This window comes from Petaurus breviceps, unplaced genomic scaffold, assembly GCF_028583685.1.
Source record: "Petaurus breviceps papuanus isolate PSGF00001 unplaced genomic scaffold, PetGlider_PUasm1.0 76, whole genome shotgun sequence".
Lineage (NCBI taxonomy): Eukaryota > Metazoa > Chordata > Mammalia > Diprotodontia > Petauridae > Petaurus > Petaurus breviceps.
Genome location: NW_027186473.1, coordinates 45,744,932 through 45,770,629, shown reverse-complemented (window position 1 = coordinate 45,770,629; position 25,698 = coordinate 45,744,932). Strand labels below are relative to the sequence as shown.

The window sequence follows — 25,698 nt, the reverse complement described above, 5'->3', positions numbered from 1 at the left end:
ATATATATATATATATATACTATTATTAATACTATTTTACATGTAATTGGGAAATAAGATATACAGGCACTGGGGCATAGAGATCCACTGGAAAAGTCAAAAGGGGTATGGGAGAAAATATGGGAGAGAGCAGATTGGAGGAGGGGATATCCTGTGGGACTGCTATTTTGGGGTGGTGGGTAGGGGAAAAATGGGGAGAAAATTTATAACTCAAAATCTGGTGGAAATGAATGATGTAAATCAGAAGTTAATGAAGCATTTAAAAAAAAGAAATTGGAGGGGCTGAGCAATGAATTTTTTTCTTCTTCTGCAGTTACTGATCTATGCTGGCACTCTGTCCTATAAACTCTGGGGACCCCCAAACTTAGGCACATAAGACACTGCTTTTATCAAAAAGTCAAACTGATCTTGCTATCCTCATACATCCACCAGTGCATCTCCTAATTGTTTTTGCTCAGGCTAGGCTATCTGTTTGTCTCCCATGTCTAAGAATCCGCTCCTCACCTTGGCCACTTAGTATCTCTAGTTGTTTTTTTCCATGTTCAACTTTGATATCATGTCCTACATTACAGCTTTGCTACTCCTAGCTTCCATTGCCTATACCTAAACAACCTTACATTTATTTACTCTGTATGTATTTTGTGTGTGTTTATAGATATATGTGCTATCTCCTGCAACTGAACGTAATTTTCTTGAAATCAATGACAATTTAATTTTTGTCTTTTCATCCCCACTGCCTGGCATGATGCCTGATGTAGAGTAGATATTTAAGAAATTGTTGATTGATTGATGCCCATCAACATAAGATTGAACAACATGTGAAGAAACCAAAAATCTCTGACTCAGCCTGTGTTGGAACTCCACTAGCAGAGTAGATTGCAGTCCTTTATCATTTAATAGATAAGTCTTAGAAAATTGCTTATGTAGATGGTAACCTCATAGACATTTGAACCCAAGCCTTATCGATCCCAGGATCAGTAGTCTATCCATTAGGTCTAATGTTGAATGATACAGAGTCCAAATGAAACACGTTTGAAAAGTGTAAAAGGTGAAAAAAAGTGCACAGCATGTAACAAAAGAAAAATCACAAGGAAGCAAAGATGGATAATTCTCAACATGAGTATTATTTATCATATAGGCTTTCTTGAAATGAAAATTTATTGTTACATATTTTGAATCCTCTTGTGTTTTGCTATGCACACAACATGCTTTTATTTCTTTCTGATTTTGTATTTAAGTTCCAGTATTCAAGTTAATGATGTGTTTTTTTTTTTTTTTACTTTTTGTTTCTTTTTTCTACTTTCTATTTGTGTTCTGGCATTTGAGTCTAAAATAAAATTTTGGAAGTTGATAAATTTAAAAAATATGAAAAAAAATTTAAAAAAAGAAAATACTACTTATTGCATTCCATTAATGGGTTTCTTAAACAAGCCGTAGTTATTTACAGCAATAGATGATTTAAAAAAATGCATTTAATAATTTACAGATATTGAACTGGTGTTCCTCCTGTAAAGCTGTACCTATAATAAATCAGGTTTATTTATTTTTTTATTTTTTTAGCTTAATCTGTTTTATTTTTTCAATTTTTTTTCTGATTTACATCATTCATTTCTGCCAGATTTTGAGTTACAAATTTTCTCCCCGTTTTTTGCCTACCCACTCCCCCAAAATAGCAGTCCCACAGGATATCCCCTCCTTCAATCTGCTCTCTCCCATATTTTCTCCCATACCCCCTTAGACTTTTCTAGTAGGGTATGGTAGATCTCTATGCCCCAGTGCCTATATATCTTATTTCCCAATTACATGTAAAATAGTATTAATAATAGTATATATATATATATTTAAACATTTGATTTCAAAACTTTGAATTCCATATTCATTCCCTTCCTCCCTTGTCACTGTAGCAGCAAGCACCCTAAGCGTCCTCAGGGTTTGCTGCCACCGGAGGTTCTTGGATCTGCTTTGATAAAGGAAAGCAACTCAAAATGGGTTAACAAGCTTACTTTAATCAGTCAGACATATATCGTTTACCTTGTTCAGGGGAAAAGGTCAGCACCCCGAACTTCAAAGTACACAGACAGAATTATCAAGACAGAAACAGATGAAGTAGACAAATTTCCAAACTGTCCAACCATTACATCCATACCCAGTAAACATCTGGGTTTCCACATCTGGGTTTAGCAAAGCCGGGGGGGCTCTGGACAACAGCTTCCCAGAATACAGATCAAATCACAGAACACTTCTCAAAGTGATCCCCCAAAACAAAGCTACACATCAGGGCTTATATAGCCTTCTCCTGGATCAGAGAATGTAACAACCTTATTGACCCACTGGCCAATGAAAAATTATCTACTGAAAAACAAGCCTCCCACCCCAGGCTTCTGGTGCACTTTAGCCTAGGGGCAGGGAAGATCTTCCAAATTTACATTCCAATTACAGTCACCCACCCTTACTGGGAAGATAAGCAGCTCAGTATAGGATGTACATGTGTGGCTAATGCAAAAGAATAACATAGTAGATATATTGTAAAAGACTGACTATATTTCCCTCCCTCCTATCCCACCTTCCACTTGTTCTATTCTCTACTTTGATCCTGTCCCTTTTTAAAAGTGGGTGCTACCAACTTCCCTCCCCCCCCAGCCTGCCCTCCCTTCCATCATCCCCTCTCTCATCTCATTCCCCCCTACTCTCCTGTAGGGTAAGATACCCTATTTAGTGTATATTTAATTCCCTCCCCAAGCCAAATTCAATGGGAATAGGGTTGACCCATTCCCTTTTGCCTTCCTATTCTTCCCCTCCATTGTAACCATTTTCCCTTGCCTCTTCTATATGACATAGTTTACCCCATTATATCTCTCCCCATCTCCTCTCATTAAATTCCTTTCTCTGCTCTTAATTTCACCTTTTAAGTATCATACCTTCCTATTAAATTGGTCCTGTGCCCTCTATGTATACCTGTAAACATATGTACACATTCACATATGTATTCCTATGCCCATATACCCTCATATGTAGACATATATTTCTATTCCCTTCAACTATTTTCATACTGAGAAAAGTTTCATCAGTTACAAGTATTGTTTTTCCATGTAGGAATGTTAATAGTTCAACTTTGATAAGTGGCTTATGATTTCTTTTCCCTGTTTACCTTCTCATGCTTCTCTTGCTTCTTGTATCTGAATGTCAAATTTTCTGTTCAACTCTGGTTTTTTCATCAAGAATACTTGAAAATCGTCTATTCCACTGAATGACCATATTTTCCCCTGAAACATGATACTCAATTTTGCTGGGTAGATGATTCTTGGTTTTAATCCCAGCTCCTTTGCCCTCCAGAGTATCATATTCCAAGCCCTTTGATCCCTCAGTGTAGAAGCTGCCAGATCCTTGGTTATTCTGATTGTGTTTCCACAATATTCAAATTGTTTCTTCCTGGCTGTTTGTAATATTCTCTCCTTATTCTGGGAATTCCAGAACCTGGCTATAATATTCCTAGGAGTTTTCTTTGGGGGATCTTTTTCAGGATGTGATTGGTGGATTCTTTCAACCTCTGTTTTGCCCTCTGTTTCTAAGTTATCAGGGCAGTTTTCTTTGAGAACTTCCCAGAGGATGATTTCTAGGTTCTTTCTTTGATCATGGCTTTCAGGTAGTCCAATAATTTTTAAATTATCTCTCCTGGATCTATTTTCCAGGTTAGTGGTTTTTCCCATGAGGTATTGCACATTTCCTTCTATTCTTTCATTTGTTTGGATCTGTTTAACAGCATTTTGATTTCTCATAAAGTCATTAGCTTCCATTTGCTCCAATCTAATTCTGAAGCAATTACTCTCCTCATTGAGCTTTTGAGATTCTTTTTCCATCTGGCAAATTTGGTTTTTTAAGGCATTCTTCTCCTCATTGCCTTTTTGAGTCTCCTTTGCTATTTGAGTTAGTCTGTTTTTTAAGGTGTTACTTTCCTCAGTCAGGCTGTTGACTCTCATTTCATAATTTTCTTTCATCGTTCTCATTTCTCTTACCGATTTTTTCCTCCACTTCTCTTATGTGCTTCTTAAGGTCCTCTATGGCCTGTAACCAGCTCATATTTTCCTTTCAAGCTTTTGGTGTAGGAGTTCTGACTTCACTGTCTTCCTCCTGTTCCATTCTTTGCTCCTTTTTGTCCCCAAAATTGGAGTCTAACGTTGGCATCTTCTGTCTGCTTTGTTTCCTTTGCCTGGTCATGTCACCCTTCAGTCACTTGACCCCTGGGCTTTTTGCCACAGTAGGACTCTGCCACCAGACAGGGGAACTTTTGTCCCAAACGGTGGGGTTTTCTCAGCTGCCAGAGGTATTAGATGGGTGCCCTCTCTGAAGCCTCCACATGCTCTGGCAAGCTGGACACACACCCCAGGACCTCCACCCTAGACTGCAATCCAGATCCAAGAAGGTTAAAGCAACAGCAATTACCCCTCAGACTGGTGCTTGTTCTCCCTACACTCTGCAGGCCAGGAGCTGAAGCTGCCATGTGGCTGTGCCAGGCCTCAATGGCTTCTTGCCCAGGGGGCAAAAACGAAGCACTCCCACTTACTGGGTCCCAACGTCCAGACTGCATTGACTTCTTACTTTGTTCTTTGCATCTATGTGTTGATAATTCTGGAAATGGCCACAGCTGCTGCTGACCTGGAGTCCCTCCAGAGGGTGGCTGTTCAGACCTGCCCTGGGGGTTAAACCTCTGGCTCACCTGGGCCTGGCCTCCTCTCCCAGACAATTGCCCTGTCTGATTCCTGCCAGCCTGCCTGGCTGTCCTCAGCAGGGGAGGTGGTGGGGGGAGGATTAGCTTCTCTGTGTCATTTTGTGGGTTCTGCAGCTCCAAAGTTTGTTCAGAGTCCCCTTTTTACATTGATTGGGGAAGGTGGAAGCCAGAGCGGCTCAGAGGTCATGTTTCTACTCTGCTATCTTGACTCCACCCCCCATCAAGTTTATTTTTAGCATCTTATTATATTTGGTTTTATTTTTATTGAATTTAATTTCTATTTTACTAAGAGAATCACATTGACAAAGCATTTTACTTGGACCAGTCTAGTTGCTAGGGTGATAAATTAATATCTGTGCCCCTTGATTTTGGTTGGCTCCTCCCTAACGTGTGTATTTCCTATCTCATAGACCCAGCTGCAGGTAAAATATGGCTTATCATTTTGCTAAGCACACACTAGCCCTTTGAACTTGCTTTGTACAAACTGTCTTATTTTTATTCTCTCCACAACAGTTATCATGCCCATCATAACACGTGGGCATCACTGTTATTTCAATTGTCTGTTCAATCCTGATTCAATTCAATGAACATTCCATAGGTTCATAGAATTTATAACCAGAAATGTAAGGGACCATCCAAAACCATCCCTCTAATTTTATTGTTGAGGAAACTGAGGCTCAGGAAGATTAATTGAATTGCCCAAGCTCACAAGTGTTAATGAACCTAGTCGAGATTTTCTCAATCAAAAGCCAGCCTTGTTTCTACTTCTTTCAGTGCTAGGCTCTGAAGAAACAAAAACAAAACAAAGGACTCTCTGCCCTCAGAAAGCTTACTTTCTACTGGTGGCAGGGGAAGGTGGGGAATACACCTCATGAAGAATAAATAATTTCAGGAGAGTACACTAAAGTATGATGTGTCATTTAGTCCCCTTACCCTATAACTAATTTATTTCAGTGAGGTGGTAGACTACAGTAGTACTCCTAGCTGACTCACTAAAATGATGAAGGTTCACTATTAGGTTCAGCAGGAACTCTGATCTTTATCTTAAGACCAGAAAACCTGCCATTTAGTCTGGAAAGAATTCACCTCAAGCCAAATTGGAGTCAGAGTTGTAAAAGTGTATTATATGCCTTACAGAGTGCAGGGACCCTTAGGGGACCTGAAAGCTTAAAGAAAACACAGGCATAGCTTTTAAAGAGTTAAGGCTATTCATTAGATGTCAATTAGGCTGACCAGGTGAGAAGAGGGTGGGATTAGGGAGGAGTTAAGGTGGGGAACGTGCCATTTTTATGTAACTTCGAAGGCATTGCCCATGATTCACTGGGAAAAAGCCCAAGGTGGGACTACCTGGAGGTGTGGTTTTAGGTTTGAAACATCACTAAGTCAGGGAGTGGTCAAGGGCTGACTGAAAAGTGCCCAGTCTGCCACCCATCAGTGTCATGCTTGTCAGGATTGATGTCTGGGAACCAAGGTTAACATAGAGATAAATAATTGCTTAAGGAGTTAACCTAGAGATGGGGTATTGAAGGATTCATGGGGGCAGCGGGACACTATACAAGGGGGAGATAATAGTTGCCTAAGCTGGAATGTTTATAGATACTTTTGTGAAGGATTGATAGGTGTAGCTTGTTATTGTTCCAAGCTGAGATAAACAATTCATGAGTTGTTGCTGGGCAGAGTTAATGCTCTGAAGCTGGGCAGAGTGCAGGTAGGGGGAAGGGGCAGAGTTAATGCTCAGAGGCTGGGGTGGGGGAATGTGATTTTACAGACTGGTTTTATAAATTGATGTTACAGACTAATGTTGCAAATTGTTTTTACAAATTGATGTTATAGATATCCCAGCACCCCATCATGTTCATACCCATTTAATTATATTCCTTATTTTTTATCTTAAGTTTCCTCCCTTCTCTATTTGTACTTTATTGTTACCATTCAGTACAATGTAATTGAACTTTATTTAGTCCAAAGTCTGCTCTGTTCCTTAAGTTACAAAGAATAATCACCCTAGACAAGTTAACATTCAGAAGGCACCTATGCCTCTTAAATCTCTGCTGCTCCATGTTCCCCTTAAATGCCACACAATCTAACTCAACTTCCTTTTCCTGATTCTAAGACATATCTGTGGCCCAGATATGAGAAAGGTTTGTGAAAAATGTGATCCAGTTTGAGCCAAGATTACTGAAGAATCTGTGTTCAGGACTCAATATTTGAGTTAGAAGGGATCTCAGTGGCTACCCAGGCCAGTCCTCCTATTTTTCAGAAAAGGAAACTGAGGTCCAGGATGAACAACTGACTTGCCTATTATTACGCAGATAATAAGCATCAGAAATTATATTGGACCCCAGTTTCTCTAACTCCAGCAGGTACAGGGGTACAGTGGATAGAGTCCTGCCTTCCTTGATGATTGGTCCTGTTTGGTTATGCTACAGTCTCAGATGACAGATGCTGAGAAGGCTAGTGTAGTTGGTAACAGTGCTAGACTTGGAATGAGAAATACTCTGACACTTACTGGTTGTGTGTCAGTGGGCAAGTCACCTCACTTAAGCCTCAGTTTCTTTATCTATAAAAGGGTAGATATAGCTATGGAGAAGGGTAAAGTTCAAATGAGAAAATGGACAGAAAGTGTTTGGCAAACCTTAAAGCATCATATAAATGTCAGCTGTTATTACTATGAAGTGAGCTTACAATGTCCTTCCTCTGGACATCTCAGGCATGGGGACTAATTAATGAAGACTACATATGATACTACCATTCCATGTCATTCTTTCCCTTTCCTCTAAAGTGCCATTGGCTATCACTGTCACAGAGTTAGATGACTGAAGTTTCTCTATTGGTACTAATGCTACTTTCCTACTAAGGAGTTTGGTCCCCTGGAGAGAAGCCTAGATGAAGAATAAGCAGAATGCCTTGACTCTGGGGACTCTGTGCTTTTCAGCTTTCAAGGCTAAGATAAAAGTCCCTTGTCTTTTATTGAAGAACTTTCATATCTTTCCTAGTGTCAAACTAAAAAATGAATCCATTTTGTGGCTTAAAACCAAAACCAACTTCTTCGAATCCTATCTTCCGGCAAGGCTTCTGCTAAGTGATCACTCAGGTTTTGTTTTTTTGGTTTTGGTTCTTTGGGTCCCGAATGGTTGTTCAGGATTTGAAAATTTCACTTCTTTCTAGATGTGACAACACTCCTGAACAAGACATGCTTGAAACTAAGAGGTCATTCAGACAATGGTATCTAGGAAGGGGATTTGTTTTGCAAGATCTCCAAAATTCCATTATTAAGAAAATAAGCTTCCAGTCACTTGATCTAGACAGCCCATTTCTAATGACTGAAACATGTATGGACACATAGGTACAGCTATTCTGGACTCTCAGAGCACACTATGGGCATTTTGCTGAATAATATTTCAAATGCTCAAAAATTCTTACTCCCACCAACAATACAGATCACAACCCCTCTCTCTGGTTTCCTGAGTTGTGGCCATGAACTATCGGACAAAATTTTGCAGGTGAACCTCTCTTAACTTAACTAATTTGGTCTTTTGACAGTTATTGGATCATAAATCTGGAGCTGAAAGGGGCCTCGGGGGCCATCTTGTCCAATATTCTCATTTTGCAGATGATAAAACCAAAGCCCATGGACACTCAGTGATTTGCCCAAATTCACACAGGTAGAAAGCCATCAGAAAAGGGATTACAAGCCAGGGCCACTGACTTCACAAACTGTTCTTAATCTCTTGCTGAGCCCATTATTGTCTTCAAGGCTTAGATAAAACCTGCTAGAACTATTGGGGCCCTGGCATAGACAATGGGGAAGCAGCACCAATCTAATGTCTTTATTAGGCACTAGAATAGTACATTATTGGAGAAAATTACTGATAAACAAAAGACTGATGCTACCTTGGTAAAATGAAAAAATACTAACTCCAGAGTCCCTGAGTGTCAGGTCCATTCTAGATGTTTGCTACTGTATGACTTTGGGAAAGTCACTTAATTTCTTTAGGATTCACTTTACTTATTTGTAGAATTAGAGTGAGACTGGGTGGCTTTGGAGGTACCTTCCAGTTTCAGAAATTTAATCCTATAGACATGTTTTGACATCAGTGCCTACCTCCATCATTCCCTGCCTATGGTGGGTCAAACCAGATCACATTCAGTCTTATAAGTGGTTTGGTAACTTTGTCATCTAGTGTCTGGGTTTCTGTCTTTTGCCGTTTAGTCTTCCAACACTTGTCCTTTTGAGTCCAAAGGTTGCAGGGTTTAGTGCCTATTTAATACTAGGAGAAAGGACAACCAGTGCTTAATGTTGGATTTTCCTATGACTGTCTATTTGCTTGCCCCTTTGCTCCATTCCTGCCTAGATTGGCATTACAGTTCTTGGACTTTTCTTTGCCTTCATCTTGTCTCCTGACTCCTTTTCCCCTCAGACTGGTTTTGTATCTACTTCCTGTACCCCTATCTTCAAATACCCCTCCTTAGATCACACAGCTATGCAGCTTTCTGGAACCTCCCAGATTCCATGCTGCTTGAAGAGTCTGACAGAATTGCTCATTCGACCCTACAAAGAAATTGGCAAATTAGCCAGATGGGGTTTCCCTTTGGAGAAATCATCATTTTATTATTTTTGTTTTATTGTTCAATGGTCTGATGCTGTATTACAGCTTTTACAATTTACTTGGAAAGGAGGCCAGCCTCACTCATCTAAATTAACCTCGATTCTTTTTGGAACATCTTTTCTATCTAGAGGTCACATTGCAGCTTGCCAGGTGGCTGTCATGGTGGCCATCTTTAAAATCAGGTTAAACAGTTGGGGCAGTAGTTCTCTCATTTCATCCTTGAATTCTTTCAAGACTCCTGGGTGGATCTCATTATGTACATGTCATTTTTTTAATTAAAAAAATTTATTTTTGTAATTTAGTTTAGCACGTTCTAAGTAATGGCTGTTATTTGATTGAATAAATCCAACCTATCCATTTGGAGGAGTTGTCCTGAAGTGGGGATACTACCAAGGATGATTCTGAGAATTTCTTTTATTTTAGTGCCCTTCTACTTTTCATTCCCAAGTATTCCCTTTGCCAAACCATCAATTAGGACTTCCATTGATTCTCTTTCTGTATTCTTCTCTTTTGTATATTCAAATAGTCTTCTTTTATTGGCTTTAGAGTATTTTGAAGTCTTCCTCCAAATATATAATGAAAAGCTCTATTGTTACTTTATTTTTAGCCTGCCAAATCTAGTTAAGTAAACAAATATTTATTAAGTGCCTACCATGACAAAATCAGCCAAGAAAAGGAAAAAAATAGTCTGTGCTACCCAGGAGCTCACAATTTAAAAGAGGAGACAACACAGAACAGCTATGTAGAAATTATACATACACACATACACATGTGTCTATATATGTATATATAATACACACATATGTATACATGGAGGACATAGATATGTGTGTAAATATATATATATATACATACACCTATACATGAGCACATGCATGTATATATAATATATGTATATGTATGTATATATGATAAATTGAAGATAGGGAAAGCCTAAGATCAAGAAAGACAAGGAAAGGATTCTTATAGAAGGTGAGACTTAATTTGAGACCTGAAAGAAGCCAGGGGAGCTAATAGGCAGAGATGAAAGGAGAGAGTTAGACTACCAGGCATGGGAAAATCCCCAGGGTCAGGAGATGGGGTGCTGTGTGCCATACATCTTTAGACTTTCCTGTTCCTTCCTACCTTTTTAAAATCTTTTTTCTTGTTCTGAAAAATGTGCCTTCTATATATCTATATTTATCACCTGTACTTATTTTTACTGATTCTTAGTGGTTTCTTATATATGACATTATCCTACCTTCATGCTTTTGAACCAAGTGTTGCCTTATTTGGAGAATGTCCTGGAAAAATTTACAAACAACTTTCAAGACTTATATGAACTGATGCATGGTGAATTGAGCAGAACCAGGAGAATGTTGTACACACTAACAGCAATATTGTATGATGATCATCTGTGAATGACTTAGCTATTCCTAGTGACACAATAATTCAAGACAATTCCAAAGGACTCATGATAAAAAAATGCTATTCACCTCCAGAGGAAGAACTGATGGAAGCATATTGATGCGTACTATTTTCCCTTTTTTCCCCTTTTTTCATGTTTTTTTTGGGTGGGGGAGGGGTCCTGTCTTTTCTTTTACAATGTGACTGATGTGGAAATGTTTTGTATGATTGCATATGTATAACTTATATACTTATATAACTTAACCAATTACTTATCTCAGGAGAGGGAGGAAGATAATTTGGAACACAAAATTAAAATAAACATTTAAATTGTTTTTACATATAATTGAGAAAAATAAAATATTATCCCCCCAAAAAGGAAGAATGTTCTTCCTTACTCCCTCCTGTGACCAATATTTCAGAATATCCTTAAAACCTTAGTTCAAGTGTTACCTTCCAATTGACTTTTTTTGATCTCTGTCTAGTTGTTAATGCTTTTATTCCTCTCCTCTCCTCTTCTCCTTCCTCTTCCTCCCTCCTTTGCTCTACACACATAGACTTATATACTTGTTTATTATTCCCTCTCTCTCCCATTCATAGAATGTAATCTTCTTGAGGGTAGGGATTATTTCATTTTTTCTTCGTATCTTAGCATGTTTGAATGATAGATAGTTAACAAATATTTCTGGAATTGAACTGGATCCTGCATCTTAGGACCTGGATCCTGGAACTAAACTGGGTAACATGACGAGTAATTGTTTCAGCTGCTACTTTTTTCTCAAAGAAACAGACTATTCAAATAGGTGGTTATTATCCTGAGTTTCTTTAATATTATCTTGTCTTGATCTTCTATAACATGAAAGCATAACATGAAATTGTAACTCAGTGAGGGCATTCCTTCAAGAAGACAGGGAAATGGAATCTGGACTGTTTTCTGACATTCTAACAATGCAGGGATAAACCTTAGAGTATACAAGACCAGGTAGTTAAGAAGTCCATTAAATTACCCTGGTGGAGTTTCTGGTGTCTTCAGGAAGTCTGAATGAAGAAAGATTTATGACCAGATTCTCCAACAGGGTCTAGACTACCTGTTCTCTGGGTTTTGGGCTTAACTCTGAATTGTTTGCTTTAGATTACAGGTGGGAGGGGAACAAAGGCTAAGCCAGTGTGTGATCCTGTGTAGATAGTAAGTCAAGTTCTTAACTTCCCCTTGGGTGTGAACAGTCAGGCTGTCTGCAGGTAGAACCAATATTTTCTTCTGAAAAGACCTTTGTGTCTTGTCAAGCACTCACCCAGTTCATGTGGCTGGGAGCTCAAAGTGTTGCATTCGGAAGAGATGACTTGAATTTGGAAAGCTTTTGGAGCATGTATTATCAGTCCTTTTTCCATAAAAGAATTCTCTGTGAAACATCTATGAGTCCATTCTTATAACTGGGAAAAAATTCTGATATTTAACATATATTTGAGGAAATGGTTGTCCTATGAATCTGTATTCTAATATTCTAGGTGATTCGGATCACAGATTTAAGGCAGGAAAGGCCCTACAGGTCCAACAGTCTCATGTTATAGGTAAGGCAGTCATGTAAGTAAAGAAGTGGAGCCAGCATTTGAACCCAGGTCTGCTGATACTGGAGCCTAGTGCTCTTTCTACTCTACCACCTATCTTTTTTCCCTGAGGAATGACGATCAGGCTACAGCAAAATACCCTCTGACTCCAGAGCTGCAAATCTGTTTAGGGGTTCCAGGGAAGTCCTAGAGTAACTAATGGGGCAAAAAGATTGGCAGGCTTTCCTGTTTGAGGGTCCAGTTAACCCTGGGACCATACCTACCATATCTTTTCCTTTTCCTTGTAAGAGTCTAAAATAAAATATTAAGGTCAGAAAGATCATTCTGATCCAATAGAAGGGAGGGGAGAGATGGAGGGAAAATTTGGAACTCAAAATCTTCTGGAAATGAATGTTGAAAACTAAAAATAAATAAACTAATTAATAATTTTTTTTAAAAGAAATGCTTTGGAAAGAGAAAGGACTGACACATTAAATGCAAACCTAAAAATACACGTATTGGAGTGTGTGTGTATGTGTGTGTGTTCATTCGTGTGTGTGCTGGTGCTAATCTTTAAGATTAAAAAAAAAAAAGAAAAGGAGGAGCCAGAAAGGGCTGTGGACTCTGTTAGGGAGTGCTGGAAACAACCACAGGCAATTTAGCACAACAACAAACAGCAACAACCTGCTTAAGCCCACAGGACTTAGATAATTCAGTTCCCTAGTGAAGTACTGACTAGAGTTTGAGGATATTATTGAAGGTGACAGCAGTTTATGAAGAAATGGGTCACAAACTTCCAGTTTCTTACCTGGAGATATGAAAAGCAGAAACATGACAGCTATTCTGGAGAAGAGCTTGGCTTCTACTCCAGATTTATTCAGGGATCTAAGCTCCCCCTCCATCACCACCCCCTCTTCTGTCTGCCAAACTCCGCCCTTAATAGATATCGCTTGAGACAGCTGAGATGCTGAGGGAAGAGCATGTGTAGGATGACGGCCATGGCACATGTATTGTTTTGACTCAGAATCATGTTTCAACAATTCTTAATTTTTTTAAGACCCTTGGATCACTCATGGTAGAAAATTCATGACTAGATTTTTCTATTTATGAAAAGTAAACACCCCGGTTAAATTGCAGAGTCTAAACGCATTTGTAAATGTCAGGAAAGGGCCTGCTGTTGCTGCTGACTCCCAGGCATGCTGATGCTTAAGATGTACATTCACTAGCAGGGTTTCTGCTAAATGGCACTTGCTGAGAAGAGGCAAGAAAGGTAAGGGAAAGAGGCTTGGTATCGGGGAAAAGCAAGGGCTTTACGGCAGAATCCAGAGAACAAGACCTTTGTCTCATGCCCATCTCCGAAAGCACTGACTGTCTCATATTAAGGTTTTCTTTTTTTTTTTTTAATCTTCCTTAATTTAAACTTCAACAAATGATTAGTGCTAATTAATGAAAGGAATTCATTAATGTAATCTGGGCAAGGGCTTCATGACAAAGCCCAGATAGATAAAAGCCTTGTCTTACATTTGAGAAAGTGGTGGTTCTCCCATATATGAGGTATTTTTTTCCCAAATGCTTTATTAACTTCTTCTGATTTATATCATTCATTTCTGCAAGATTTTGAGTTACAAATTTTCTCCCCAATTTTCCCCTACCCACTGCCCCAAAATAGCAGTCCCATAGGATATCCCTTCCTCCAATCTGCTCTCTCCCATATTTTCTGTCATACCCCCTTAGACTTTTCCAGTAGATCTCTATGCCCCAGTGCCTGTATATCTTATTTCCCAATTACATGTAAAATAGTATTAATAATACTATAAATATTTAAACATTTGTAATGTAATGCCAAGCAAAGGCAACTTCCCAAGGTTCAGAATACCAGCATAGGTGCTCTCCATTTTATTCAGTGACAAATTAAGAACAGAGAAGATGAAAATATGACATCATTCAAAATACAGCATTTACTAAGTGTGATTAAATAATCTCCAAGTACTACCCCACCCCATGACCTTACATTCCTTCAATCAATTAAAGTCCCTGTTCTAAATACTACTCCACTCCTAGGCGGTACCTTCATTTAGTTCATCACAAATCCCCTCTTCTCAAATTTAGATTAGTTTCCAATCATAAGTAAAGTACATTCATTTGTTCAATCATAGAACACAAAAAGGTCAAAAGTTCCCCACCCCTGGATCACAATTGAATCTACCCCAGAGTTACAACAAGTTTAAGCACAGCACTTAATACCCAAATGGAGGTCTTTTCTTCCTCTTGACATGAGGCAAGTTCTCAGCAATCTTTGTTCCTGGGGAGACAAAGCTTAGCAAGGCCACAAGATACATTGCCAGTCTCTTAATTAATTCATCCTATGTCTGCAGAACAGTCCTAGGACCCCTGAAAACATTAGCAAAACCCTCTTCCAGGATTTCTGTAAACATAAAACAAGAAAATCCTTCTTCAGGGCTTCGGACCAACAGCAAGTTTCCAAGTCTTCTGCGACAACAGCACTGTCCTTCACCGGTGGACAGTATTCACTCTCTGTCTGCAGAACAGTCTCAGGAGCTCTTAACCAACAGCCAGGTTCCAGAACTTCTGCAAGAACAGGACTGTCTTTCACCAGTGGACAAATCTGGCAAAACAACATCAAAACAAAGTACCAGCAAAACAGCCATGTCTCCTCAGTCCTTGGCAGCTCTGGGTGGCAGCTCTCAAAGTCCTGGGCAATTCAAAGTGGCCCTCAGCAATCCTCTCAGTCTCTCTCAGCCTCCAAAAGTGCTGCTTCCAAAAAGTTCTTCTGCCTCTCTCTTGTGTCTCTCCAAATCTACATCACCAGCCCCTCCCAGTTCAGCCCTCTCTTTTCATGTCAACAAGTCCATCCCACAAGTGGGATTAACAAGCTCTGGGTTTTAACACAATCAAACCAAAAACCATGCCAATACAGGGGAATCTTTAAATGCCATTACTATTACAACATTTGATTTTAAAACTTTGAATTCCAGATTCATTGTCTTCCTTCCTTGTCACCCACCCTTACTGAGAAGATAAGCAATTCAGTGTAAGTTGTACATGTGTGGCTAATGCAAAACAATAACATAATAGATACATTGTAAAAGACTGACTGTATTTCCCTCCCTCCTATCCCACCTACCACTTGTTCTATTCTCTACTTTGATCCTGTCCTTTTTCAAAAATGGGTGCTTCTAACTTCCCTCCCCCCCACCCTGCCCTCTCTCTCATCATCCCCCCTCTTATCCCCTTCCCCCCTACTCTCCTGTAGGGTGAGATACACTATTTAGTGTGTATTTCATTCCCTCCCTGACCCAAATTCAATGGGAATAAGGTTGATCCATTCCCTTTTGCCTTCCTGTTCTTCCCCTCCATTGTGACCATTTTCCCTTGCCTCTTCTATATGACATGGTTTACCCCATTCTTTCTCTCCCCCCCCATTATATTCCCCTCTCACCTCTTAATTTCACCTTTTAAGTGTCATCCCTTCCTGTTAAATTTGTTCTGTGCCCTCTATTTATGTATACCTGTAAACATGTATACACACATTCACATATGTATTTATATGCCCATATACCCTCATATATACACATATATATTTTTATTCCCTTCAACTACTGAGAAAGGTTTCATAAGTTACAATTATTGTTTTTCCATGTAGGAAAGTTAATAGTTCAACTTTGATAAGTTCCTTATGATTTCTTTTCCCTGTTTATCTTTTCATGCTTCTCTTGCTTCTTGTATCTGAATTTCAAATTTTCTATTCAACTCTGGTTTTTTCAACAAGAATGCTTGAAAGTCCTCTATTCCACTGAATGACTATATTTTCCCCTAAAACATGATACTCAGTTTTGCTGGGTAGGTGACTCTTGGTTTTAATCCCAGCTCCTCTGCCCTCTGGGATATCCTATTCCAGGACCTTCGATCCTTCAGTGTAGAAGTTGTCAGATCCTGTGTTATCCTGATTGTGTTTCCACAACATTCAAATTGTTTCTTCCTGGCTGCTCATAATATTCTCTCCTTGATCTGGGAATTCCAGAAACTGGCTATAATATTTCTATGAGTTTTCTTTTTGGGATCTTTTTACAGGAGGTGATTGGTGGATTCTTTCAGCCTCTATTTTGCCTCCTAGTTCTAAAAAAATCAGGGTAATTTTCCTTGAGAATTTCTTGGAGGATGATTTCTAGGTTATTTCCCAGATCATGGCTTTCAGGTAGTCCAATAATTTTTAAATTATCTCTCCTGGATCTATTTTCCAGGTCAGTGGTTTTTCCCATGAGATATTTAACATTTCCTTCTATTCTTTCATTTGTTTGGATCTGTTTAACATTATCTTGATTTCTCTTAAAGTTACTACCTTTCCTTTGCTTCAATCTAATTCTGAAGCAATGATTCTTCTATCTGTCAAATTCAGCTTTTCAAGGCATTTTTCTCCTCATTGCCTTTTTGAGTCTCCTTTGTTATTTGAGTTAGTCTGTTTTTTAAGGTATTATTTTCCTCAGTCTGGCTGTTGACTCTCATTTCGTAATTTTCTTGCATTGTACTCATTATTCTTTCTGATTTTTTGTCCACTTCTCTTATGTGCTTCTTAAGGTCCTCTATGGCCTGTAACCAGCTCATATTTTCCTTTGAAGCTTTTGGTGCAGGAGTTCTGACTTCACTGTCTTCCTCCTGTTCCATGCTTTGCTCCTTTTTGTCCCCAAAATTGGAGTCTAATGTTGGAATCTTCTGTCTGCTTTGTTTCCTTTGCCTGGTCATGTCGCCCCTCAGTCACTTGACCCCCGGTCTTTTTGCCGCAGTAGGACTCTGCCACCAGACAGGGGAGATTTACTCCCAAATGCTGGGGTTTTCTCAGCTGCCAGAGGTATTAGATGGGTGCCCTCTCTGAGGCCTCCATATGCTCTGGCAAGCTGGACACACACCCCAGGACCTCCACCCTAGACTTCAATCTAGATCCAAGCAGGTTAAAACAAGAGAGATTACCCCTCAGTCTGGTGCTTGATCCCCCTACACTCTGCAGGCCAGGAGGTGAAGTTGCCACACGGTGCTAGCTGTGCCAGCATCTCAGCAGCTTCTTGCCCCAGGGGCAAATCCATGTACTCCCATTTACTGTGTCCCAAAGTCTAGACTTTGTCCTTTGCATCTATGTGTTGATAAAACTGGAAATGGCCACAGCTGCTGCTGATCTGGAGTCCCTCCAGCCAGCGGCTGGTCAGCTGGGGCTAAAGCCTAGGTGTGGAGCTGAGCTGGGCTCCCAGAGCACTGAGCTGGCCACTTGCTGCTGGCCTTCGGGGCTGTCCTCAGCTGGAGGTTAACTTCTCCATGTTATTTTCTGGGTTTTGCAGCTGCAAAGTTTGTTTAGAGTCCCCTTTTTATATGGATTGGGGAAGGTAGAAGCTGGAGCAGCGGGGAGATCCTGCTTCTACCCCGCCATCTTGCCCTATATGAGGTATTCTTACATTGCCCAGTTTAAACTTCTATATGATTACTGTTAATTACTGAAAGCAATTGATTCATATGTTGATTATTACTTAATCTTAAAGATTAGCATATCGCACAACAGTATATATATATATATATATAGATAGATAGATAGATAGATAGATATAGATCTATGTCTAAGAGAGAGAGTCAGTTGTGAATCCTTCAATCAAGTCCTGCCTGTAACAAATGCTATATGACTTGAAACAAATTACTTAACCTCTCACTGCCCCAGGCAGTTGCTAATTTGCTTTGCTAAAGGGAGTTTCCTTACTGGGAGTTTCCGTATAACAATGAAATCATAAGTCTGGCTGTGTGGGTTTTTTCATATGTTGTATTCATATACACACACATATATATGCACATACAATGTATAAAAACTTACATGTATTTGTTTCTGTATATGCATGTAGGCCAACATGTACAATTTGCATCAAAATTATTTCCAGGGTGATTGTAACTAATTAATAAGAGTGAATATAAAGCAAAATACAGCTATTGTAATATTGCTTCTGCCAATGTCATCTCATGATACAATGAAAGTGTAAGTGAACCATGCTCCATCCTTGGTAAAGCAAGACACTGCTGTGACATTGGGCAGCCAACTGGCCATTTATAACCTTGATCCCAGGGAGCCACCTGACTGTTACAGCATCATTTCACCTAACATCATGTTTTATCAAACCAATTAATTATATTAAACAGGGCATACTCCTATAGGTGGAATCGTCCAAAAGGAGGGACAAAATGCATTAGGGTCAGGGGCAGCCAGGTAGCACAGCAAGTAAGAGCACCAGCTCCAGAGTCAGGATGACCTGGGGGTCGAATCTGGGCTCAGACACTTAGCACCCACCCAGAAACACCTGGCTGTGTAACCTTGAGCAAGTTACTTAACCCCGATTGCTTAAAAAAAAAAAAACAATGCATTAGGGTCATAGATTTAGAGCTGGAAGGAATTTAAGAGGTCATTTATCCCATTCTCCAACATTTTACAAATGAGGAAACCAACTTAGAGGCTTGCTGGAGGTCACACAGTAATTGGAAAAGCCTGCAGATTTTAATACCATTCCTCTAACTCCAGCTCTAGTGATCTGTCTGTCCATTACACTGTTTTGCCTTCCTAATATTATTAAACATCATCCATACCTTTTAATTCTTACATTTAAGTAACATGCCCTTTATAAACAGAACAAATTTAAATTTGCTATTAATTTGTATAGCAGTTTATCTTTTTGGACTATCTTTTCTCATAAAGAAATAAAGAAAAAAAAGATATAGGGAAGTAGGATCAGGTAGCATTTTTGCTGTGGTTTTTAATAGTGAATTTCCTTCCCCTTTCCTTTCCCCTTCTCATTCCTTTTCTTTTTCCCTTTTCTTTTCCTCTTCCTTTTCCCTTCCCTTTCCCCTTCTGAATTCCCTTTTCCCTTCTTCCCCTTCCCTTTCTTTTTCCCTTCCTCTTTCTCTTCCCCTTCTCTTTCCTTTCCCCCTCCTTAGGTAGTCTGTTGTCTCCTGGTTTATGAGGCCTCACCATACTGCGGCTAAATTTAATATAGATACCTGATAGATATAGCCTACTGCAGCTCAGAACTTCCAAATTCAAGAAATCTGTCAGCATCAGTCTCCTCTGTAACTTGTATTACAAGTGAGTGCCTCCTGGCTGATAGTGAATTTTCTATGGGATAGGTCAGTAAGCTGTAACCAAATTATCTGAAATCATAATTGTACCGTTCCCGAATCCCCATTCAACTTGGGATCATCATTTCAACCACTCAGTTAGCAAGGATTTTTATTAAATAGCTGCTATATGCCAGACACTAGGAAATAAAGCTAAAAATGAAATATGTATTTCTTTGCTTTTCTAAGGATGTGCACTATCAGTATACCAATGATTTTAGCGATGAACATTTTAGGGGAAGACATACTGGTTAGTATCCAATTCTAATAGGTTGTTCTCTTGATCTTTGTAGGACTCTGAAACCAGTGAAATAATCATCCTGGAGTAGTGTTGTATTGGAATGCAAGAAGAGAGAAAATGCATCTGTAATTCTCAGTAAGTATCTTCATTTTATTCCTCAATTTATGTTTATATCTTAATACGAGGGGGAAAAATAACTTTTCCACTAGTTGCCTCCATTGTGCTGTGTATTTATTGTGTTTAGAAGGAGACATTAGAATAGTTGCTAGGTAGTACTTGTTGACTTTTCTGTAACTGAATGAAAATTATGTGCATGGCAGCATGGGCACATAAAGCGGTATCACAAAATCATTATATTATAGTGCCTTTTATCAATCCCAAGTTTACTGACATGACTTATTTGTGGATAGCTCTATAGCAAAAACCAGGGGCAAGCAAACCAGGACTTTTCCCTGGCCACTAACAAATTTAAAAGGTGTCACATTTAGAAGGCTCACACACAAATCCTACCCTTCTGTAAGACATGAAGGAAACAAATAATGATCCAAATATGGGAAGGAGATCAGACAGAATGAATCCCGAATACCACATCTATTCAACTTCATGACTCTCCTAATCCTTTATATACCCTCTGCTAACACTTCCGTCTTGTCTTCATATGAATAGGGATGGATATGTGAGGGGAGACTAACTTGTTTCATCCCAGGGGGCCTATATAGACAAAGAGAACCTAAGTAGCAAGTAAAATGAGTTAAAATACGGATGGTGTATATGGGTGAGATATTGGTATTAATTACAAGGTGTCTCTTTCCTCCCTCTGTGGATTCCAGTCTTCGTGTTCTGGAGCCTTTTGCTCCCTTGGTCTTCTTTCCACTATTCCTTAAACACTTTGGTTTCCTTTCATCTCATACCCTTCAGATTCTTCAGTCATACTAAGTAAAAATTGACCAATGATAGGTTAAAGTGCAGTCATTCCAAAAAGATGCTTACATTTTTTATAAAGGGCATATATAAAGTGAATAAGCTCTAGATTTGTTTTTTTTTTAACCTTTGTCACTGTTTAGATTAGAAAAAAGATTTGAGAGTGGATTTTGGTGAGGTAAAAAGGAAGAGGATAGAGAAATTAGAACTTTCTAGGTCCTTAAAATCATACCACGTAGGCACTTATTATTAAGCCCAATCTTCTTTCTGTTTTATTTGGACTTTGTTTATCCTAATGCAGTGAAGTACTAAATTAAGACACCTCTCTGAACTATTCAAAACACAAAGGGAAAAAACTTTACTTTTTCCTCAATTGTTTAGATGAACACTGGGGTGGAGGGGAGGTAGGGTGGTAATTACCAATTATGTGATTAATTTAAGCAATTGTCCACTATCCTTTGGACATGAAAAACAGCCTAATTTAGCATTTTCAATAGAATTAACAATAGTTAAGTTAGCCTCCCAAAGGGAAGGATCGTGTAAAAAGTACTGGTTGTATCAAGTCTGATGTAAATGATTCTTTACTACATCTTGCCTGGAAATCCCTGCCCATATTGATAATTCAATATTTCTCATGACTTTAGAGAAATAAGAAAGTAAGGAAAATAAATGCTTTTTCAATGAGTCATGGATTTTTGAGAGTAGAAGTGACCTGAAAGATAAGTGAGCCCCATCCCTCATGAGGAAACTAAGGCTCAGATTATTTCACCAAATTCAAATCACAAGATCTCAGAATAGGAAAGGCCCTCAGAGGCCATCTAATCCAACTGATGCTTGAAAAAGCAACACAATGTCTCGACAAGCTCATCTGGCATTTCCTTAAAAAAAGAGAAACTCACTGAATCCCTAGATCGTCTTCCTTAGACCCACTTTGAAATTGCTTAAACTATTAAGTTGTTTTGCCTTGTATCAAGTTTAAATTTGCCTCTTTGCAACTCTGACTTATTTTTTCCTTCCTCTGCCCTTTGGGGCCAAGTAAGAGCCAGCCCAATATCTCTTCTACATGATAGCCTTTCAGTGGTTTGAAGAGAGCTGTCATGTTCTAAATATCATCTTATCTAAATATCCCCTGGTTCCTTCACGTGATCTTCATACGTATCACATTGCTAGTTAATTGTCCTGTTAAAATAGAATTTAGGGCTCCTGAATTTTTATCTAGTAATCTTTCTATGATATGGTGCTTTTTCTCTAAACCATATTCTGGAACCTGCTGTGGTCTTATGACTTATGGAGGGGCTTTATATTTACCTTATTGTGTGCCAGAGACTAACAGGGTTAGAGCCACCATGAGCTTCTCCCTAAGATTCCAAGGTAGCCTTTGAATCATGTTAGGTTTTTTCCATACTGGGAACAAATTCTTTTTTTTTTTTATCCTTTAACTTATTTATTGTTAGTTTCAACATTAACTTCTATAAGATTTTGAGTTCTAAATTTTCTCCCTCTCCCTTTTCTCCCCCCTCCCCAAGACAGTGTACAATCTGATATAGGCTACACATATACATTCATATTAAACATTTCCACATTAGTCATGTTGTAAAGAATAATTAGAATCAAAGGGAAAAACCATGAGGGTGAGACACAAGTTTAATGACCACTTGAGAGTAAGATGTATGATTATAAAAGAACTGTTCTAGTAGGCTATTGGTTACATGCTGTGTTTGTCCTCCTGCCTGAGTCAGTTGTCGTTCATTCATTTAAGTCATGTCTGATCCTTTGTGACCCCATTTGGGGTTTTCTTGGCAAAGATACTAGTGTAGTTTGCCATTTCTTTCTCCAGCTTATTTTATAGATGAGGAAACTGAGGCAGAGTTAAGTGACTTGCCCAGGGTCACACAACTAGTATGTGTCAGAGGCCAGGAAGATAGTCTTCCTGACTTCGGACCAGGTACTGTATCAAATGCACCACCCAGCCAACCGATTATGAGTGGTCATAGCTTTCAGGTAGTCCATTCATTTTTAAATTCTCTCTCCTTTATCTGTTTTATTGGTCAGTTGTTTTATAGATGAGATATCTTATGTTATTCTATAGTTTTTTATTCTTTCAGCTTTGCTTTTAATAATCCTTATTTTCTTAATAAATCACTAATTTCTGGTTCATTCCAATTTTCAAGGAGTCTGTTGCTTGTGTGCAGTTTTGTACTTCACTTTTATGTGTTACAAAAGCAAGTTTACCTCTGTGATAGAGAATAATAATAATAATAGCTGTTATTTACATAATGCTTTAAGGTTTATGAAACATATTACAAAAATCATCTCATGTGAACCTCCCAACAGCCATGGGACGTAGGTACTGTTATTATCTCCATTTGACAGATGAGGAAACTGAGGCAGAGAGTGGTTCAGTGATTTTCCCAGGGTCACTCAGCTAGTTCTGAGGCCAAATTTGAACTTGGGTCTTCCTAATCCTAAATCTAATACTCTAGTTAGCCACTTTACCACCTACATATCTTCCTAAAGAGGAAAAAGTGAAAGTATAATCTGACTTATTAGAGAAGAATAAAAGGTTCCTAGATAGAACAGAAGAACAATTCCAGGAAAGAAGCTAGTAAGAAAAATATTCCAAGACGGTGAAGGGGAATCAGAAAGGTGCTAAAAAGAGGTTAGCTATTAGAAGAATGTGATTTTAAAAAGAAAAAGAAGAAAATCAGTCATACAAAGTATAGATTAGCAGCTCTTTCACTATATACAAGGGGAATCTGAGCCTTTTGAAGAAGACATAGTATCCTATCTTACATAGAAAAATAAAATGGATTCTTAGTTACTAGCTGGTCCAACACATGCTATTACATATACGATGGATAAGAGATGGTTTATTGTGTTTGTTAACTCTTGAATGTTGGATTATGGAGGCAGCCACATATGGGTCAGATGAGGACTAATTGTGACATGTTCCAGTTGTCTGATGATTGTTTCTGGGATGCAACAGAGAGTCACCTACTGACCATTAACTAGTTCTGCTTGTAAAAGAGCAAGGATAGAGACTTTGAAATCCTTCATATGAGACAAATTACTTTCTTGAGCCCCCACTCTCACCACCTTCAGAAGTCAAACAATTTAGAGCAATCCTGGAATTATCCAGTATGGGAAATGGGCTTACTGTCCACTTAGAGTCTGAGTCCTAGCATATGAACACAGGATGTTATATTTCTTAAGCCATTTCTTTTCTCTTCCCATCCCCATGACATTTGTAGGCATTTCTTTTTTCCTACTCTTCCTCAAATAGCCCTCAGTTATGTCTCTCCAAGGTGTCCTTCCTTAGCTCTGAGGTGTCACGGAACAGAGGACAAGATTCATCCCCACTTCTTACAACTACCAGGCATATTGAATAACATCTGAACTACATGGCCATACTCATACAAGAAGAATACACACAAACAAACACATATTTTGGATTTCCACACTTTGGGTCCTCTTTTGTATTGCAAGAGAAAATGAAGCTGTATTCAGAATACCTCTACTTCTGCTCTGTCCAGACAATAAGAACCTGAACCCCAGATGGTTCTTACATTTTAGGGGCTGTGTAGTTTTATACTGAGGTTAAAAAAGGAGTTGTACACATAATTCTAAAGTAGATTCCCGCTATATTTGAATATACCAATCATATGAGTCAGATGAGATTAAATAGAAAGATTAAGAGAATTCTTTAGGAAGCAAGAGTTATACTCATACATATTTATCAGTCACTCTACCTGTCCCTATTTGCATATCCCTCTTTCTCCTACTAGTGAAGGGGCCTGATCTAGCTAACTTGCATTAGCCAGATTATGCCTTATCTCACCAGAGCCCCTGCCTCTATCTCTAGACAAAAGTTACCTTCATGCAGGCATTATTTATCCTTGGCTTTGTTTCTAAATGCTTCTCTCCTTTTTTTTTGTTTTGGCTTTTTGGAGGGGGGAATGTAGGGCATTTGGGGTTAAGGGACTTGCCCAAGGTCACATGGCTAGTGTTAAGTGTCTGAGGTCGGATTTGAATTCAGGTCCTTCTGATTCCAGGGCTGGTGCTCTATTCACTATGCCACCTAGCCTCCCCTACTCTCCTTTTTTTTGACAGCAGCCATAGTTTTTCTATTTTCCTCTTCTTCTTAACTCTGTTCCCAGGTCCAAACCATAGAACCTGACATCCATCCTTCAAATATAACCACATTTTCTAAAAGGCAAGAGTTAGGGAGAAAGGGGGGGAAACAGTCCTCATGGCTTACCTTTAAGCCACTGGACATTTCATATGATTTGATGTCCTTTTAATATGAGCCATATATAAGCAAGTTCTGAATCATTGCGCTCCTTGACTTGCTTATCACTTTGGTCAAGATAACAAAACTTAAGGACTTTGGGGCATCGTTAACATTGTCATGTCTTTGGATTCTTTTTTTTTTGTAGATATGATATGATAGACCATCATACTTTTCTTTCTCTATCAGGTCATCCTTCCATGTCCACAAATACATTTGATGTTTGCTCTTTTAGAGGATGGTTCAACTCCAAGGTGCATAGTGAAGGAAGACTGCCCGCCGAGGGTACGATATTATAATGTACAGATAAGGGGAGGTGTCAAGAGATGACAGAAGGGGCTGGAGGAAAGGCTGAAAACTATGAGGGAGACCACTGTGGTAAGGACCAAGTTACAGATGCTATAGTGAATGTGTGTGATTTATGTAGCAAGGTCACAGAAGGAGATTGCATCTGACCCTCAGATGGACATGTCCTTGGCAGGAAGGAGATCTGGAAGAGAAGGAGAGAATAAAGTAATGGCAGTAATCAGTTTTGAGATGAGGAGGGTAGCTGAAGTAGCCCGTGCCAACAGTTGTATTTAATACTTAACTTGACAATACTGAGGTCAAAGAGCTAAAAGCGAATTCATTCATTTCTATTCTCTTGTTGCTCTTTTCTTGACAATGGCCCAAATTCTCCTCTTCAGTTTATAAGCTCCTTTGGTGGGCCCAGTGTCTTCTGCTCCGGGGTCTAGTCATGGTGCTTCCTATAGGGCTGAACATATAGTAAACCATGAAAAATGACCTCACTGAAATTGATCAAGGGATTATTTATGTAACCTTT

The 25,698-nt window shown here is 39.0% G+C and overlaps 1 protein-coding gene across 3 annotated transcripts in view; it reads left to right on the top strand.

The window, feature by feature from the left end:
• INPP4B (inositol polyphosphate-4-phosphatase type II B) overlaps positions 1-25,698 on the top strand; it is a 1,018,353-nt gene that overhangs the window by 433,325 nt on the left and 559,330 nt on the right. For all 3 annotated transcript variants that reach the window (XM_069105434.1, XM_069105431.1, XM_069105430.1), the window contains exon 3: positions 19,719-19,801. The gene's annotated coding sequence lies outside the window, so the exon portion shown is untranslated. The remainder of the gene's footprint in view (positions 1-19,718; positions 19,802-25,698) is intronic.